Source organism: Panthera pardus, unplaced genomic scaffold, assembly GCF_024362965.1.
Source record: "Panthera pardus isolate Hobbes unplaced genomic scaffold, ASM2436296v1 HiC_scaffold_17, whole genome shotgun sequence".
NCBI classification, from domain to species: Eukaryota; Metazoa; Chordata; class Mammalia; order Carnivora; family Felidae; genus Panthera; species Panthera pardus.
The window spans coordinates 137,222,423-137,243,736 of NW_026526732.1; the positions used below are offsets into that span (position 1 = coordinate 137,222,423).

General features: G+C 36.1%; 1 protein-coding gene across 4 annotated transcripts in view; it reads left to right on the forward strand.

The window, feature by feature from the left end:
- SUPT3H (SPT3 homolog, SAGA and STAGA complex component) overlaps positions 1-21,314 on the forward strand; it is a 543,233-nt gene that overhangs the window by 358,438 nt on the left and 163,481 nt on the right. The window lies entirely within an intron of this gene.

The window sequence follows — 21,314 nt, forward strand, 5'->3', positions numbered from 1 at the left end:
TGTGAGATCGTGACCCGAGCTGAAGTCGGACGCTTAACCGACTGAGCCACCCAGGCGCCCCGAGACTACATGGGTTTTTAAGGAAGTTCGACTTTTGAGAAATTTGTTTCAATAATGAAATTTAATTCAAATTTTGTGTTCTGTACCATAATATATCTGTGTATATTTCAATATGGATATAACATTTTAATTGCTGTCTAAGTTGACACTTCTTGAAGATGTGCTACATGTTTCTTCTTTAGCTTCTCTAACCTTCATGCACAGGTCTGTAGACGGTGGCATCTGTGCACCCTCGTAGAAGAAGCCGTATCCATCTTAACGATAATCCTAGGAAGTAATTATTACTATCTCCCACTTGCCATGAGGTAACTGGGGCCCAGAAAGACAAAATCACTGTGGCTTGGGGGAATATACAAATATATTTATAATGTTCTGGTGTCACAGAACAGTTGTACCTGGTTTGGGGACTTGCAACAAGTGAGGAGGAAGTGTTTTGGTTTTTTTAAGGTGTTGGATGAGAATGAGTATCAAGACGTTCTGTTGAGTCTGCCTACAAGGTATATCTCAATTTCATCTACTACTTCCCAAGCACAGTGATAGGCTCACGGGTCTTCCTGCTTCCACTTTTGCCCCATTTCAGCCCCTTCCCCTCACAACAGCAAAACATTCTTAAAATTCAGTCAGACCTTGCCACTTTTCTGTTTGGATCTCTGTTTACCCAGGACGTTCTGGTTTAAGCCAGTTTTCCAGGTGTATCGATAGCACACTCTTGCACGCTCACGGAGTCCTAATTTAGATAAGTCCTGTCCACCACCTTCAATGGTTTCCATTGCACGTAGAATCAATTCAGGCTTCTTACAAGGGCCAGAGATGCACTGCGTGGGCTGACTGCTGCCCTTTTTCTCTGCCCTTATTGCTTCATTTTAATTTCTTTAACTCACCACTGTCATCTCTCAGTTTCTCAAGCCAAGGTCTTTGCTGGCCAAGAGTCACATGTTCTTCCTTCTACCTGGTACGCAGCTCTCTACTCCTCTCTCCCCACCTCCCAGTGCACTTCGACGAGAGCCCTAAAATCCTTGAGGTCTCAAATTTTAGCTGAAATGTCACCAGTTTGAAAGGCATTCTTTGACACCCCTGCCTAATGTAGATGCCTTCTCTGTTATAGATTATTTTAGCAAACTGGGTTTTTAAAAATATCATCTATTATGACTTTCATTTATTGGTTGATTGATTTGGTATCATAATGGAAGATCCTTGAAGGCAGAGACCATGGCTGGTTTTGTTTTTTTCAATCAGTATGGTACCCAATGGCTAGGATAGTACACAGCACATAATAGGTACTCAGTAAGTATTTGTTGAAGAAGTGAATAAAGACAAAAGCCAAAGCTTGCTGTAGTCTTGCTTCTGTAGAATAAGACCAAAAAATAGCCACCTGTTCTCTGTTGAGATTTCTTTGCTAAAATCAATACTACCTCACTTTTGAAGTGGAAGAAATCAATTTCATATCAAGGGCTTGAGGCCCTATTGTTTCACCACACATATATAAGAGGGAAAAATCTTTCCAAAGAAGAGAGGGAGATTAATTACAGTGTAACAAGGTCAAAACTTGTGGCTTATTGTGGATTTGCATTCTAGATTTCCTCATCACTGTCAACATATTTAATTCATTATACATCTTAAAGTTATGGTTCTTCTCTGTCATTCAACAAAATTATTGATAATCAGAATCATCTAGTTCACTGAGAGTAAATGAGAAGAAAGTAGAAATATGATAGTATTATTTAAAAGTATGAATTTCTTTGGAAAAGTTTTATTTAGTTTGTTTTTTTGAGGCGCCTATATAGTCTGATTATAAGCGTAAAAGCATTAGGAGAAAATAGAGGACTTTGTGAGGATATACGTTGCAAATGGATGTGAAAAATCCTAACTGCTATTTTAACAAAGTACTTGGTAAGGTCAAATCAAAACTTCTGAACAGCTAATATAACTAAACACGTATTTTTCCCCCCTATTCTTTATCTACACGTACGTAATGGTTGCACATTTAAACTCTTAAATTTATGTTGTTTTGAGTGCTGCTTTTTTTGTTGTATTTTACTTTATAGCATAGCATGGTCTTCTGTCACAGTATAGTTTCCATATCTTTTCCATGATACTTTAGACCAGGGGCCAGCAAACTATGGCCCACGGGCCAGATCTGGCCCTTTGCCTGTTTCCGTAAACAGAATTTTATTAGAACACAGCCACGCCCGCTCATTGGTATATTGCACAGGTATTTTCATGCTACAGTGGCAGAGTTGAGTAGATGTGACAGAATATGTACAGCCTGCAATGCTGAAAATATTTACTATTTGGTCCTTTTCACAAAAAGTTTGTTGACTTCTGCTGCAGACCATTTGAAGGCAGAGACTATGTCTGATCCCGTCTTCAGTGTTCATCTTCTTAGTGCCCTGGTGGCGCCTGACCAACTCCAGAATCCTGTTGCAGGTTTAAAAAGCTGAACGCCTTTATTCCTATTTCCATAACGTTGTACTAAATTTGGAACATCTTGTAAATTTTATTCAAGCATGGCAAAGATAAATCCTACTTGTCTAATAAAATTTTCTTAGCTGTGCATGTCAAAATTGTGTGTGTGTGTGTGTGTGTGTGTGTGTGTATGTTTAGTAAACTGATGGAAACATTTCAGAGCAAAAACTAAATTTAATATTATAGAAATACTCATAAATTAGTCCTAACAAACAGGTTTTTTATTCCTTCAATTTTGACATTTGCCATATATTGTTGATTTTTATTTGAAGCCTTTCACACCTTAGTAAAGGAGATTTCAAATGTTTAGACAATGTCCATCACATATTAAAACATTTTTCTTCCAAAAAGAAGCACAAGAGGAAGCATAATAGTTCATTCTTTTAGGGCTGTTGTGACTTAAATGCATCTTTTTCTTCCTGTTTCTTGTTCCAATATAATTAAATAATAGATTTTATTTCATAAGTTTTCAAAAGGAATAAATGGGAAATTATGTTCAGCAGACTTGTTTATTTCTTTTTCCATGCCCTTCTAAAGTTTAAATGGGATCCTTTCTCTCTGCACTAAAGGAAAGTGAAATAGCCCTTTCAAATCAATGTTCTTGGGAAATGAATGTTAATTAAAAAATACACTTCAACAGAAACATAATTTTTCCCTAGAAAACTCTGATGGTTAAATCTTAGATGCTATTCTGAAAATAGTGCTAAGATTTGTAATAACTATTCATTCATTTAAAAATCAGTGCGATAAAATATATATACACAAGAAGGTATAAGGTAACTAGTTGCCAACTTAGTCCTTATCGAATAAGTTTTAGTTTTTATACCAAGAGAACCTTCTAAAACTCATACCTTCTCTTCAAATTATATTTGTATGTCTTCTATGTTATATTCATTTATCTTGTTGAGGAATAGTTTTCTCTTGGTGTTATAAAAAATAACGGCAGATTCAGAGTGAAGAAGTCCTGATGCCTCAGACAAGATAACAACTAGAGGGTTCTTTCGTATTTGCATAGGATACAGTAGCTGTTTTATGTATATTTAAAGCCAAAAGTGAACTCAGAAACTTCTCAGCCAGTATCATTTAGTGTTTTTAAGTACAATGAGGCAGAAACTTGTTTGACTGTTTTTATCCTTGCAAAATACTCATTTCTGATTATTATGAAAACTAATGTAAAAACAACAAATAATGCAGTTTTATAATATAAATAGCTGCTCTAATCATTAGGGGTTTCATTTTCTTTCATTAACAGTTTTTTATACCTGTCTATCTATGAGCAGTTGGTGGGTATTATACGTTCGGCTCTTTCATTTTGGTTTTACAACCTGTCATACATGGGTTTTTAATGCTAGTAAAACCTGTACATAGGAGAAAGAATTTAGATTGGTGGGAGGAGGTGTGGTGGCTTGAATAATGAATTTGAATACCCTCTCTCTGAACAAGCCAGCTAGCAGTTTCTCTCAGGCCCAGGAAGACCAATGTGAGACTCTTCACATCATAAGTAAAATTCAAGTGGAATTCAATTGGAAAATAACTTTTGGATATTTTTATCACACACACACACACACACACACACATACATACACACATTTTTAAACATTTTCCTGTTTGTCTTTGAGAATCTGATGAAAACTGTGGATGCCCCCCCCCCCCGCATCCAAACAATATTTTGTACATAATTTCAGAAAGTTCTTAAGCCCCAGGATAAATCTCCTCAGTGACAAAATATTTACCTGATTAAACCCTTACTTTTTAAAGCTAAAGACACAGTTTGAACTGTGTTTAAACAGTTCAAAAGTGGTTTAGTTTAAAAGGGGTTTAACCATATTAGTTTAAAAGGGGTAAAGGTAATTGTAGCGAATTTGAAAGACACTGAAATAGAAACTAAAATAAAAATCACTTCTGATTTTGCCATCTAGATTAAACTACTCAATGTCTTCATGTATTTTATTGTCTTTTCTGTTAATAAAATTATACTGTGATAAAATTTTTATCATTACTATACTTACAGTTTGTGTTCTATTTAAATTTAAAGTTTATCATCAGAGTCTCCTGCTCCTGAATATCCATAAAAACATTTCCTTATGACAGAGTAATGTTCCATTGTGAGTAAACTGTCTCCTATCAACAGAAGGACTTTTTTTTATTCTCTGTAGCTTATTCCTACACTACTTCCTAGAAGGGAGTAAACCAAGGAAAATTCTTCCTCTTTCCTTATTCCTTTATTTTGCTGGAATACATTGTCCATTAGCTTTCTAAGAAAAGAGTCCATGATTGTGTGTTAATGATACTCAATAAATAAATAACAAAAAGTCATAAATCAATAAGAGAAAGTAAGTGTTCACAGAGGAAAATTTTCACATGATTTGCCTGTCTTAAATTACCTTACTCAACCGTCAGAGATTTTTGACAGTTGGCCTACGTGCAAAAACTTTTAGGTGAGAAATTATTTTATGCCAGGATTTTGAAGCCATTTCTCTGTTAGTTTCTGATGTTAAAGGTTGTTGTTGAGATGACATTCTAATTATTGAACCTTTACATCTGAACTGTTTTTCCCCTTATTTCTGTAAGTTTCTAGTATCGATTGTTTGTCCCCGGAATTCTAAAATTCCTTAATGATATATCTAGAATGGTTTACATGACATGCATCCCACCCACCCTTGGCTGCTACCATGTCCAGTAATGGTCTCACTGCAGAGCCTTCACACTTCTATTCTGCCTGCATGGAATGTTCTCCCAGATACCCATGTGGGTCACACCCTGACTACTGGTTTCTGCCCAGATGTTACTTTAATTATGAGTACTTCCCTGATTAACCTTTATAAAATAACAACCCACAAGTATCCCTTCAGCCCACCTGACCCTACTTAGTCTTTCTTCACTTCTTTTATTTTTTTCATTCTTCTTATTGTTTATTATGTGTCTCCTGACCCCTAAAATATAAGCTCCACGACAGTGTGGACTTTGTCTATTTTGTTGAATGTTGTATCCCTGCCGTCGAGATTGGTGCCCAGTTCTCAGTAAATATTTGTGAATGAATTAACGGTGACTTGGCATTCCCTTTCTCATCCATTGTGCTGAACAGGTTAGTGCATTTCATCTGGAATCTTACGTTCTCCGGTTCTGGGAAGTTTTCTTCAATTTTTTCTTCAGATACTACTTTGCCTCCATATTGTCTTCCATAACTTCTGTTTGGGGATGTTAGACCTGGATTAATCATCCAATTTACTTATCCTTTCTTATTTTTAATTTCTTTTCTCAGTTAATTACTTGTACTGTATACTAGGTTAGGTGCTTTGGAGAAGTAAAAATGCAAAGTGAGTTTTTTACCTACGGTTACTTGTGAATTTATAATAATTACTTACATTTATTAACCAATGAATCACCATTATCCATTGTCACAAAAGTAAACCATTTTTGGTAGTTTTTGCCTTCTAATTCTAGGTAGTTTTTCCCTAGCTATGACTGTGTGACAGTACATCACTAAATAAATTATTTTAAAAAATACAGAGCATAAAATATTGATGGGAATGGGAGACACCAGAATCTGTAAGTATATGACACTTGAATAAAATCAGTTAGTGAAAATTCCCCTTTGCTACAAGGAAGCAGAGAGAAGGATTTCTCCTCGGGCTCTGGGCTAGTACTTTTCACATTAACTCCTCCTACACACATCCTTTGGGACAGAAAATGGTGAAGGTACAACAGGAATGAATATTTCTTGAGTATCTGTTATCAGAAACTTATGGCAGCCACTTTGCATTTATAATTTAGCATAGTCCTTGCACAACCCTGAAGTACAAGTGTCATTCCATCCATATTAGAAATGGGGAGCTGAAGATAAGACATAGTAATTATTTAGCACAGGATCATACACCCAAGGTGAGATCTGAAACACTAACTGATAACTTTGAATTTAATTAAAGTCTTAATAGCACGTTCAGACTTCTAAAATAATTGCTATGTGCCTAAGAGTAAATCTGCTATGGACCATATGAAGTTTGTTTTTTTTTTTTCTACTCTAAAAAACAAAATGTGCTTACACAAGAATATTTACGGAAATTTTTCAGAGACTTTAAAACTCCATAAAAGCTATATTAAACTACTCATTCTGTCTAAATTCTGTAAAGTGCTGAATGTTGATTGGTCAAGTTACTGAGTTTTACATATGTAAGTATTAGTTTATATGGGGAAACTACTAAATATTAGTTTGCGTGAGGAAAATGGAAAAGTTAGCTGTCTAACTGTGTGGGATACAATGGAAACGGAGTTATTGTCTGACAGACTTGTTCAAATCCCATCATAGTCATTTCAGTGCTCTGAGCTGCTATTGCCTTATCTATAAAAAAAAAACTATAGGGCGCCTGGGTGGCGCAGTCAGTTAAGCGTCCGACTTCAGCCAGGTCACGATCTCGTAGTCTGTGAGTTCGAGCCCCACGTCAGGCTCTGGGCTGATGGCTCGGAGCCTGGAGCCTGTTTCCAATTCTGTGTCTCCCTCTCTCTCTGCCCCTCCCCCGTTCATGCTCTGTCTCTCTCTGTCCCAAAAATAAATAAAAAAAAAAAGTTGAAAAAAAAAATTTTAAAAACAAAAAAACAAACAAACAAAAAACTATAAAATGTTAATATCACTTAACTCTTAGGATTTTTGCAAAGATTAGAAAAACTAACCATTTTTAAAATATGTCATATATGTCAGGCATCTTGTAGTATATTTAGTAAATGCTAGTTTATTTTCTTGTTACTCATATTATTGGTGCTCCCCTTCCTTAAACTAAATGTTGGGATATAGAATTATAATGTCCATCACTGGATCACATTATGTATTTGGAGGCGGACGCTTCCCACCCGTTTCTGCTTTTAAATTGTCTGAACAGAAGCATTTTTAAAAGGAGATGAAAACATTCTACTTCTGGTAGTTAAGGGGGAAAGTGGCCCCTCATAAAGTTATCTTTGAGAAGTCTAAAGACTCATTTGATAATGGACATCTAACATTTGTCCCTCCAGATTCACTTTTCACCCTTCCTCCATTTCTGTACCCTGGGAGGCTCACCTCTTTAGACCTGTCTTGCCCTCTGACTTCTTGTTGAATGTGGTCAGTGGGAGGTACCAGCAAGAGAGCTGAGAGTAGGGTGACTAAACGTAAGGCCAAGGTTGGCTGGATCCTTGGCACGTGGGCTTCTCCAGCTTCCAGGCTCACGTGGCGGCTGCCTGCCCCTTAACCCTCTAAGCCTAGGTTTCATGATGGTCTCTTGTTGCTCTTAGAGCCAGAAGGGGACCACGTTATCCCTTGTGGTTTCCCTAGACCCTCCCCACATCTTGTCGCATAGTTTCTGCTTAAACTCTTCTCCAAGTACCCAGTTTAACTATGCTATCTTTTTTTCTCCAAGCCCCTGACTGATTAATCTGATATATTCAAATAAATATCAGTGATTGCATATGGGCCATCCGCAAAGAGGCGTCAGACACACATACATGAGCTGAGATTCATCCAGATAAATTGTAAAATTGCAGTTTTCTATAAATCCTGATTAGAGTTGGAGGCACAATTTGATTTGCCTTTAGGCCAGAAATTCATCGCAGCTAGGATCTAACTGGGCTAACTCCAGATGAGTCCAAATATCTTCTTTAGACATTTTAGATAATCTGTAGCAATGTCTTTGTGACTCTCATAAGATTGTAAAGATTATCTTTACAAAATAGAGTGATAAGAGGTAAGCTGACTGAAGTCCTCCAGTGTTCCCAGAAGCGCAATGGAAAGGGGGGTGATTAGGTCTGTGCTTGAATTAGAGGAGACCTCAAAGAGGCTGTGGCTCCTTACCCGCGGTCTTTGAAGGACGTGGGGCTCTGTCTTCTCTATCCTGCCTGCTTTCTCAGAATGTGACCGTGTGAGTGCCGTTGGGTGGCTGTACCATTTTAGCCCCATGTGAATGAATCTCTTAAGGCTGTCCCAGTTTCAGTTTAAGTAACAAATCTAAAACATTTTCTCTGCTTGCCAAATTATCAGTAGACTCTTTTTTTTCCTTTTCATATATAGATTACATTTTTCGTCTTCTAACCAAGAATGAGTCATTCCTAAGCAGTGTGTTATGCTTTTATGGTGCATTTGAGTCCTCCAAATGCCTGTACCACATTATTTCATTTTGCTCTTCACAATGACCTGTGACTGTAACAAGATCTGTACTATAGCAGCTTCTTGGGCCCTGTTTAATAGCCCTTTTAATTCTTGAGTAGAGTATGGGACTGACCTCTGAGCACAGGAAACCTGACTTTTCATTTAGTTTTACATATACTACATCTAATTTGATAAATACTGTATACAACATTGATTGGTTTTCCTAGGCAAGCAATGTTTGAATACAAAATTTGAATAAGGGCTGCTTTCTCTGACAGACTGAGGGGGAAGTATATACAAATGATCTCTGTTCATCATATGATAAAAGCAAAGGGCAGATTAGAATCAGAGAGCAATCTCTCTGATGCATTAGTAATTGCATTGCTTTAATCCCATTTTGCAACTGACTTTGGCTTTCAAATGTTTCTGGAACTATTGGGTAGGATACTGGAATAATTAACTGTATCACCTGCTGATTTGTGTACCATGGTGAACATTATTGTAAAATCAGTCATTAATGCTAAATAATGGTCCAACCTCATACTCCCTTCCACACTTACACAATTAATTGGATTGGTTGCTATTTCCACTGGTATAACTAAGTGGATTTTTTAAATTTTTTTTTTTTTTTGAAAATGACTCCCTCCTGAACCTCATCTCTTTGAGCTCTTCTTTTTTATTTCTTCTCTCATTGATGCAAGCATTTAATTATGGAGCCGAGAGTAAACCATACCTAAGGTTAAATACTAGAACCAGAAAGTAAGAGCCAAAAAGAGCTCATTTTTAATTCCCACTTGAAGAACCTGAGGACCAGAAAGAGCCGCTATTCTGTTTAAAACTATAGCTTCAAAAACGTATGCATACGAAGGCATGCGTTGTATTTCGTGGTGGGGTGATTCGACGTGAGAAATTGTTACAGCAGCTATGAGTTCTCTATCAAAAGAAGTCTATATAGTTTTTTCCCTTTAACTTTAGATGAGAGTTACTTTTTAAAAACTTGTTTAAAAAGTGATTCTAGGGGCTCTTGGGTGGCTCATTCCATTAAGTGTCTGACTTCGGCTCAGGTCATCATGTCATGGTCAATGAGTTCAAGCTCCACATCAGGCTCTCTGCTGTCAGCACAGAGCCCACTTTGGATCCTCTGCCTCCCTCTCTCTCTGCCCTTCCCCTGCTCACGCTCTCTCTTTGTGAAAAACAAATAAAAACATTAAAAAAAAAAAAGAAAGTGATTCTAGATATACACCCTCTATATACATAGAAATACATGTGTATGTGTATATATACACATATATGTATGTGTATAAATTGTGTATATATGTATTGTGTGTATATGTGTATATATCCAAACAAATTATGTACATCCTAAGTTTGTTTATGGTAAAATAAGTCATTAGTGCTAAGCGTAGCCCAATAATAGCCTTTAATCTTTGTGAATACTGGAAATGATCAACTTTTTTATGATGACCCTGAGATTTAAATTTTCATTTCTGAATAAATGTACCTAGCATTTATTCAGGGCTTATTGTATGCTGCATGACAACACCTCACATAAACCTCAACCCATAGGCATTTATTTTAATTTTATGAAAGAGAAAACAAGATGGTTTGGGAAACTTTTTTAAAGTAATGTTTTTTTTAAAGCTTCTTGATTCAACTGTGAAATCAGTGTGTAGAGGGCTCCATGCGGAGATAATATGCTGAGTTAGACCATAAAATGGAGGTAGTAATAAATGCTCAGAAACAAGATACACGGTACTGACCGAGGAAACCACACCTTCACGGAGTTTCATAGCAGACCCTTGCTCTCCTCCTGCAGCAATCGGGTTTTGAGGGAACCAGCATCAGAATCTTTAACTCTCAAGTCTAAAGCTGGCACTTTCTCTATTTATTTTCTTTCCTTTTTTTTTTTTAATGTCTATTTATTTTTGAGAGAGAGCGCGCACGCATGTGGGGGAAGGGCAGAGAGAGAGACACACACAGAATCTGAAGCAGGCTCCAGGCTCTGAGCTGTCAGCACAAGTCTGACACAGGGCTCGAACTCGTGAACTGTGAGATCATGACTTGAGCCTAAATTGGATGCTTAACCAACTGAGCCGCCCAGGCACCTTTCTCCATTTATTTTCTCAGCAAAAGGACCAAATTATAAAATTGTTTTTGCCAAAACAAGGGTGATAGTAATAGAGATACAATTAGAAGTCAGTTTTCCTCATTCTTCATGATTATTCTTTAGGATTACTTTATTCTTCCCATTTGGTAATTTTTCCAGTCATTAAATTGGTCTATGTGTGGTCTCTTGTAATTCAGTGCTTTTAATACCCTGATCTAAGCATGAAGATTTAGTACACGACTTATGTTTATTCCTAAAATTCTGGGGTAAAATGAAAGCAGGCTATCATGTGAAAAATTAGGCAGAGTTCTAAAGAAATGTAATTAACTCAATCTTTTACCTGTTAGAGTCTTGTCCTCTGGAGAAATAACCAATGGCCACAACTCTTTGAGTGGATGCCTCTTTAGAAAAGTGGGAATTACAGAGGTAGGCACAGAGATGCCATGAAATAAGCAGAGAAAAAAAAAAAGAGTCACTATTATTTGTAGTCAAGAAAAGTATACATTTTGGGGGGCGCTTGGGTGACTCAGTCGGTTGAGTGTCCAATTTTGGCTCAGGCCATGATCTCGCAGTTCGTGAGTTCGAGCCCTGCGTCGGGCTCTGTGCTGACAGCTCAGAGCCTGGAGCCTGCTTTGGATTCTGTGTCTCCCTCTCTTTCTGCCCCTCCTCTACTCATGCTCTGCCTCTCTCTCTCTCTCTGTCTCTCTCTCTCTCTCTCTCTCTCAAAAATAAACATTAAAAAAAGTTTATATAAAAAGAAAAGTATATATTTTGTAAGCCACCAAAATTTTTAGAAATGCAAATGAAATGTACACCCTTAGACCTTTAAAGTATATCATTTTCAGTTATTGACTAACTGAATGATAGCCATGTAGAATGTTGAGCAAATCAAGATCTAACATCTTTCTACAATTTTAATGTATTTTAGCTTAAGTAGTTACATAGTATTTTAGGTTTAATAATTAAATAGTAAATAGTTAAATTTTAAATAATAGTAACTGCAGTTAGCTAATAGAATAATTTTTTTTTTTTTTTTTTTTTTTTTTTTATTTTATTTTTGGGACAGAGAGAGACAGAGCATGAACGGGGGAGGAGCAGAGAGAGGGAGACACAGAAGCGGAAACAGGCTCCAGGCTCCGAGCCATCAGCCCAGAGCCTGATGCGGGGCTCGAACTCACGGACCGCGAGATCGTGACCTGGCTGAAGTCGGACGCTTAACCGACTGCGCCACCCAGGCGCCCCTAGCTAATAGAATAATATTTAAACTATAATCCAGTTTCATATGGCAGATAGGGTGTAATACAGAATAGTATACTATGTAAGTTATAATCTAGTTTATTACTTTAATTTCAACTTAAAAAAATTTCCAACATATCCTTTTGCTTACTTGCAAACCTAAATGTGTTTAGACTTGAAAGTTACTTATGAATAACTTCTATGCAAAATAGTTTAAAACTTTCAAATGGTTGTTGTTCTCCTCATTTCATATTTAAATAGGAGTAACCAAAGAATTAGTTCCTTGTCCAGTTTGCTGTTCTTATACAACAAAAGCAGTGATTGTTTATTGGACATTTTTAAAGCTTTGCAGGTTTATATTGGTTGTGGCTTGGTCATTCTTTAAAATATGTATATAAATAAAAACAAATTCTTTGAGTCATGAGATACTGATAATTATAGCTTTATCATATTTTTTAAAACTTAACTGTGTTTGACTTACTATTCTAAAAAGAAGAGTTAAAATGAAACTCTCAAAGAGTTAGGCACATCTTTTATCAATTTATATACTTGTTTATATTTCAGATGTCTAAGACAGTGGAAGACCAGTCACCAACAAAGAATAAGGAGATCATATGATAGGAAAATACGAAGTCATGTATCTTACATTTATAGTATCCTGAATGTTAACTGTATTTAGTTACAAATCCATTTCCTTTCAAACACTTGCTTAGTGCTCAGTCCTTAAGCTGTGTCTGCATGAAGCAACGGGCTTGGATGTTTTGATCCAAACCATTTTTATTTTGGCAACCATTTCATCGCCAGCAATGAAAATGTTTTGAAAGGCAAATAAATGTTTTTGTGGGTTAGACTTTCTATGCAACGTAAGGTTTGAGTTAATGATCATACCTTCCTGTATTCTGAATAAGAAATTAGCCTTAGAAAAATGAATGGCTTGATATTAAGCATTTATTATTTAGTACCAGGTTTGTGTACCTGGACATCTCTCATAGGTTTTTCGTGAGGGTTATAGAAGACAAGAAGCATAGGATAGTATATTCAATAAATGTTAACATTAAAAAAAGAATATCAGTTTCTGCTTAAACATGGGTGATACATGTGTTTATCTCCAGTTCTTCTGAAACCACATGAAAGGACAGCAAAATAATTAAAGGGGCATAAACCTACAAAGACAAAATGGGAGAATATTAAATAACAGATGAAATGTGTCAAAAAAAATTACGGAAATTTAAAGATGGATAGAAATGCCAAAAGTTTAGAAGAGCTGAGAAACACGAAACCTTGGAACCTGGAAAAGATCAGGATTGAAGGTGCCTCTGAAGAAAAGAGTCTTGGGTGGATGAAAAATAGGAGGATTGGTAGAAAGTAAAGAAAACAATTTTGTCCCAGTCCCTATCCCATATAGGCAGTCAACTATCCTTTTGCCATTTGGCAAAATAGTGTAGGTTTACTCTCTAGAGGGGTTGAATAAAACAAACTTTGGTATTAGAGATCCTAGGCCCAAAGACTACCAGCATTCAATCAATAGACATTCTAGAAAGAACCCAGAAAACAGAAGGAAAGAAATTTTCAGAGTGATTTCATAGTGGCAAGTAAATTTGCCAGATATGAAGAACAGAAACATGAATTATAGTATCCCAGTGAATACCAAGAAAATCTATGAAGAAAGAACCTCACCAAGACACAGCACCATGAAATTTCAGAATTTCAGGTTTGAAAAGAACAATACTAAGAGTTTTTCAGGGGTGGTGGAAAAAGTCACATAAAGGCTTAAGAAAAAAAGAAAAAAGCCTCACTTCTCAACAGCAATATTTTAAGCTAGAAGACAGTGGAGCAATGCCTTTACAATTCTAAAGGAAATGATTTTTAATCTGAAATTCCATATGCAGTCAGTTTACTAACTGAATATGAGGGTGGCTTAAATGAATTTTCAGAAATACTGGATCTTTAAAATTTTATTTCCCTTATACCTGTTCTCAGGAAACAGAGGTATCTTTTAGCTATAGCCCCACCACTGGGGGAGGATGATAAGTGTTGTAGTTTGTTTGAGTCCATTCTAGTGTTCTAGTTTTTATTCTGCCTGTTGGAAAAAAATAAAAATCACTATTCTTCAGAGGAACATAACCAAATCCAGAGTCCTTATAAGATACAATTCACAATATCTCAGATAAAACTGAGATTCCTTGAAATATGAAGGGACAGGAAAACATGACCACATCCCAGAGAGTAGACAAAATGAAGACTGACTCCAAAATGACCAGAGGTTGATATTAGCAAATGGGGTTTTTAAAGCAGCTATTATGTCTATGCTCAAGAACAAAAGAAATCTACCAAAATAATGAAGTAAGCTAAGAAAGAGCAAGAAATAGGATCAAGAAAATAGGAATCCAAAAGGAATAGTTAAAGATTTGGAGGACACCAGGTGAGGTGTCTCTGAGGGAAAACAAAACAATGAATTTGAAAGAAATCCTTAAATGGTTCAAATCTTTCAAGGAGTTTGTGATGAAACAGTGTTCGGTTCACAACACAATAAGCAAGGAAACAAACCAAGGAAATGATTAACGACAAGAAAAATATTTTTTAAAATTGTAAAAAGAGGGGCACCTGGGTGGCTCAGTCGGTTAAGCGGCCGACTTCTGCTCAGGTCATGATCTCGCGGTCTGTGAGTTCGAGCCCTGCGTCGGGCTCTGTGCTGACCGCTCAGAGCCTGGAGCCTGTTTCGGATTCTGTGTCTCCCTCTCTCTATGACCCTCCCCTATTCATGCTCTGTCTCTCTCTGTCTCAAAAATAAATAAACGTTAAAAAAAAAAAAAAAAAAATTAAAAAAAAAATAAAATAAAATAAAATTGTAAAAAGAAATTTGCTCATAGTAGCCAAGCTGTAACAGTGTTTACACAGCCATAAAAGTATAAACACTTGGTATTAATTTTTTTTTTAATTATATTTTATAGATAAGATCAAGGCGGGGGAAGGAGATAGCTAAATACGAGGCATCTGAGAACACTCAGTCTTTATCTTCTGTAAGTAAGAGTTGATAGTATTTAAAGCTGAAAATAAAAACAAGCGTTGTAAGTTTACTTCAGATATGGAGGTGAATAACAGGAGAACAAGCTAGACAAGTTGAAAGTAGTTGCCTTTTGAAGTAGAATTACAGACTGCAAAGAAGTATGATAAGGTATTCCTGCCTGTCATTATAAAACTTAGAGTATTATTTGACATTTAATGTTACATACATTTTAACTTAAAATTTTTAAAAACTTTAATTAAATTACATACTTACAACACAGCACAGTGCTTGGTACAAATTGGGTACTCAATAAATGGGAGCTCTTGTTCCTAAAATTATTAACTCCCTTAATAGTCATTAAAATCATTATTTACCCATTTCAAATGTAAAAAATATATATATATATATATTTTTTTTTTTTTTTTAAATTCCAAAACTATTCCTTTTGGATTCCTATTTTCTTGATCCTATTTCTTGCTCTTTCTTAGCTTACTTCATTATTTTGGTAGATTTCTTTTGTTCTTGAGCATAGACATAATAGCTGCTTTAAAAACCCCATATACATACAAAAATATGTATATATTTAAATTCACACACACACACACACACACACACACACACACATACATACAGATCTAGGGAAGTTGTTTGATATATCTGATCTTACATAATTACATAGTAGTAGAGCTGGACCTGGAATCCAGATTTCCCAACTTCTAGTTCCTTCAGTCACAACATAGAGTTTCAGAGAGGATCTTTGAGGTTGTAAGTAGAGCTGTCCTTTCATCATTGGACCTAGAATCTGGCCTAGTAAATAGTGATACACCAATGGATAGAAAGACTGACAAATCTTAGGGGGACAACCTAGCTTTTTATAATATAGCTTTTCATAACATAGCTTTCAACAGCTCTTGCCTTTTACTATTTATTTTTTTACTAAGTATTCTCAAAAAGGTAAGATCCAGGGATTTAGTCAAAACCCAAAGGAAAGAGGTACAAGAGAAGTGTGGTTAAAATGGAATATTTTCAGGATGTTAATAATTGTGAAATTAATTTTGTGATACTTTTGAAACCTTTTGGAACTTTAGAGAAATATTTCTGCTGAATTTATATGGGTCCCAGACAAATGTTACTGACTTCATCTAGCCCAATTCATTTATATCATAGATGAGAAAACTGACAATTGTCAAGGGGAAATGGATTGCCAACATTTAACAAACGTTTATAAACTGTCTGTTGGGGATTGGTGGACCTGGACCTAGAGATGTTATTCAAAATGTAGTTGGGAAGTGAGAGTGTTAAGTAACTAGTTGAGGAAAATAAAGAAGAAACTTGTTGACAAGTATAATTAAGATATTATAAACTGAGCATGTAAGTTTCATGCCTAGGTTAGGTAATGAACACTACTGTATGAAGATAATCATAGAACTTTTTTCTTTGAGAAAATTATTTTGAAACCTATATTTTATTTTTTTATTGTTTTTAATGTTTGTTTATTTTTGAGAGAGAGAGACAGAGCGTGAGCAGGGGAGGGGCAGAGAGAGAGGGCAACACAGGATCCAAAGCAGGCTCCAGGCTCTGAGCTGTCGGCACAGAGCCCAACGCGGGGCTCAAACCCATGAACCGCAAGATCCTGACCTGAGCCGAAGTTGGACGCTTAACCAACTAAGCCACCCAGGCGCCCCTTAAAGCCTATATTTCAAAGAAGAAAGTGTTGCATCCCATAAAGAATCTGTTTCTCAAAAAGACTACAAGAATTTCTGATAATTTGAGTATATAGTTCTATATTACGGTTCTCCAGAAAAACAACCAACAATGTATGTGTTTGTGTGTGTATTTGTGTGTGTGAGGATAGGTAAGTAGATAGGTAGGTGGGTGGGTAGATAGATCGATAGGTAAAGGAAAGACTTGGCCCCCATGATTATGTAGAATGAAAAGTCCCAAGTGCTGTGGTTGGCAAGTTGGAGACCCAGGAGAGGTGAGATGCATTTCCAGCCTGAATCCAAAGGCCTGAGAAATGGGATGTTTTAGTTTGAGTCAGAAGGCTCAAAAAGACCAGTGTCTCATTTCAAGGTAGGCAGAAGGTGTTCCATTCCCTTTCTTTGGTCTTTATGTTTTTTGTTTTTTGTTTTTGTTTTTTTTTTTTTTGCTTAAATCCCAGTTAGTTAACATGCAGTGTAATAATTAATTTCAGGTGTACAAAATGGTGATTGAACAATTTCCATATCACCCAGTGCTCATCACAGCAAGTACACTCCTAAATACCCATCACCTACTTCTCCCATCCCTCCACCCACCTCCCTTCTGGTAACCATCAGTTGTTCTCTGTAGTTAAGAGTCTGTCTCTTGGTTTGCCTCTCTCTCTTTTTTTTCCCTTTTGCTTATTTGTTTTGTTTCTTAAAGTTCTGCATACAAGTGAAATCATACGGTATTTGTCTTTCTCTGACTTATTTTGCTTAGCATAGTACTCTTTAGCACCATCCATGTCATTGCAGTTGGCAAGGTTTCATTCTTTTTGATGGCTGAGTAATATTCCATTGTTTATGTATACCACATGTTCTTTATCCATTCATCACTTGATGGACATTTGCACTGTTTCCATAATTTGGCTATTGTAGATAATGCTGTTATAAACATCAGGGTGCATGGATCTCTTTGAAATAGTATTTTTGGATTATTTGGGTCAATAGTAGTGCAATTGCTGGATCATAGAGTGGTTCTTTTTTAACTTTCTGAGAAACCTCCATACTGGAGGAACCTCCGTTCCAAAGTGGTTGCACCAGTTTGCATTCCCACCAATGGTGTTAAGAGGGTTCCCCTTTCCCCACATCCTGGCCAACACCTCTTGTTTCTTGTGTTGTTGACTTTAACCATTCTAACAGGTGTGAGGTGATCATGTTCTTTTTTTTTTTTTTAATTTTATTTATTTTGAGAAAGAGAGAGAGATAGAGTACGGGGGAGGGGCAGAGAGACAGGGAGAGAGAGAATCCCAAGCAGGCTCCATGCTGTCAGCTAAGAGCCTCACACGGGGCTCCAACTCATGTATCATGAGATCATGACCTGAGCCAAAATCATGACTTGAGCGTGAAGCTTAACCAGCTGACCCACCCAGGTGCCCCAAGGTGATCACTTTCTATTTAGTTCTTCAGCTGATTGATTGAGGTCCTCCCACATTAGGGAGGGCAGTCTACTTATTTTATCTATTCTCATGTTAATTTCAACCAGAAATACCCTTACAGCCACACCCAGAATAATCTTTGACAGAAGGTCTGATCACCTTGTGGCCCAAACAAGTTGCCACATAAAATTAACCATTATAGATGCACAAAAGTGTGAAAATAGAATTGAAATTACTGGAATTTAAATGTAGAATAATATTAAAAAAAAAAACACAAGAAATACGATGAGAATGAATGTATAGAGAAATCTGTGAGTCAGGCTGTAAAGACACATTAAAGTTAGATAATAGTGAAGTCTCATAGATCCTAGAACGAGAATTATGGACATCATATTTGAGCAAGATCATTTTAGCACTTAAATCTAGATTGCATCACAATTTGGAGATGTTGCAATTTCCTGGATTAGGACAAGTACTGTGGCAGTAGAGAGCAGATTGGAGAACCTGAGCAGATTATAACAAAACAAAATCAACAGAGGTTAGTGAAAATGTAGCAGAGGGAGAAAAATACAGTGAGTCTGAATGTTAGTGTCATTGACTACAATGAGAAATTGAGAAGAGATTTGTTCGAGGGATCAAAGATGAGGCATTTAAGATGAAATGTAAAGTTTAACAAAGAAAGTGTCAAGCATGATGAGTGTTGATATGCAAAAGGAACTTTGGTCTTTTAAACAGTCCTTACAAGTATAATATTATTTTTATACGCAAGCATGATGAGTGTTGATATGCAAAAGGAACTTTTGTCTTTTAAACAGTCCTTACAAGTATAATATTATTTTTAGTTTACCTTGAAGAACAAATAATATTTATCAGGGAAAAAAATGCTATAAATGAGTTGTTCTTGTGCCAAAATAATAATGTCTTGTAGCACAATATTTTATTAAGTTCCAAATAAATCTCTTATGGTTAGTATAACCATACCTTTATCCATATGGTTAAGAAGATTAAGTTGTATACTCATTCTACCAGTGATTGGTCTTAAACTACTTATCTGCTCTGTTATTTCTTGCATAGTTTATATCACAGTTAAATGTATACTACTTTCATCATAATAAAAAAGTGTGAAGTGTACTATTCAAGTGATTCAAATTACTGCCAGAAATATTTAACATGCAACAATAAATAATGACGTACAACTTCGATATAGTTTCACAGATTAAGAAACTGAGATTTCTTAGAATGTAGAATCAATTTTTGTAACACTGAAGTTATTAGGATTATCTTTTTTTATTTTGGTTTCCCGGCTCAGTGAAGGGCTTTCACATTCAATGTACCAATTCTGAGCTCAGCATTCTATGAAACTGGCCTGGCCAGCTGCTATCCTGTTTTTTAAGCTTTATATTGTTTTTGTTTTTTGTTTTTAAAATGTTTATTTTTGAGAGAGAGAGACTGAGCACAAGCAGAGGAGGGGCAGAGAGGGAGGGAGACACAGAATCTGAAGCAGGCTCCAGGCTCTGAGCTGTCAGCCCAGAACCTGACACAAGGCTAGAACCCATGAAACGTGTGATCATGACCTGAGCTGAAGCAGAACTCTTAAAACAGACTAAGCCACCCAGGTGCCCCTTAGGCTTTATATTGTTAAAGAAGAGTTTCTTTACTCTTTCTGATAGGCATGGACAAAAATTTCTAGAAGGAAGCCAATGGGTAATCCACACTTTAGTGTGATCTCCGTAATTAACTGATGCGATTGCTCACCTCACTTGGTAGAGAAGAGGAGGTCAGAGTTTGGGAGAGGTCATTTTGGAGCATGGGGCACATCAGGACAGACAGGCTTAGTGAAGTAACACAACAGTAACTTCTGGTCTCAAGGAATCACTTCATGAAAGTCCATAGCGTTCTAGAGAATCCTAGTAGTGCCAGGGATAGTAAGGTACAAGTTTAGGTGAAGGAAATTGGTGCATCGGATAGACAAAAAATAGAGTTCAGGTTTCCTGCGAATTATGACAACGTACCATGACGTATATTCCTGGAGGTCCCTACAGTAGTTGTGTCCTGGCTTTCAAAGTTGTTTTAAAATGTCTTAACTCAATTAAGTCTTTATTTTCCACTGTCTCTTTTTTTCCTGGTTAATAAACTGACATTTTGGAGAGGATAATAAATACGGATTATTTATTTATATGTAATGTGGGTAAACAATTAATTGGGGAAACTCTTTAGGGAGTTTAGGGATATATACTTATCCTGATCCTTTCTTAACATCAGTGAAATTCCTTCTGTTCTGTATAGTACTTTGCAGCTGTCAAACCATCCCCATCCTTCATTTAAGAAAATACAAAGTTACTTGTCAGTGCTGCCTCCTGGTTCAGTGTATGTTCTCTGTGTCCAGACATTTAAATGGATACTGAGCCCATATTCTTCTCCACACTGATTGTGTGTATTTTATACTATGGTAGAAATGTTTTTATTTGAAAAAAAAAAATGTACACGTATCTCCCTGACACTCTTGAAGTTTTTAGAAAAATATGTTCAGATTTTTCCTGCTGAAAACTTGTAGTTTCTTTCTGGGTAGATACATCATCTTTTTAAAACCTTTCCCCTAAGATTTCTTTTTAAATGGTTCACAGTTAAATTTAAATTTCTATATTTAGGTAGAATTATGTTTATATACCAACCACCAGTATCCAGGAAATTCAGTGGTGAGGCTGACACATAGGGAGTTTATAGTCTATTTTGTAGTCTGTGTATTTAGACAAGGTTTGAAGCTTACTTAGCAAAATCGCTTGAACATTCAAGCAGAATTTCTTTAGTACAAATGCACTATTTGATTCCTTATAATTGTTAAGATAACAGTGTGTCACTTTTTAAAGATTAGTTCTCAGGGATATGTTAGATGTATTCCTTTCAAAGAAGAATGCATTTAGGAACAGCTTTTATATGTAAATATTTTTACAATATTGGATAGAGATGCTGTGGTGCAGTCACTATGGTTTGATCAAATTTGGAAGAAGTTACAGGCACATATTTGTAGTATTTTCTCCAGTATCTTTATTTTTTTCATCTGGACATATTTTATGTTCCTTCCAACTAATCAAAATACAAAACCGATTTTGCCTGTGCCAGAAAATAGAACTATCATTTTTCACATTCTTTTATTTTCCAGGTCATTTTCAAGTAAGATTGTGTTTCTAGGACTTCTGAATTCCAGAAA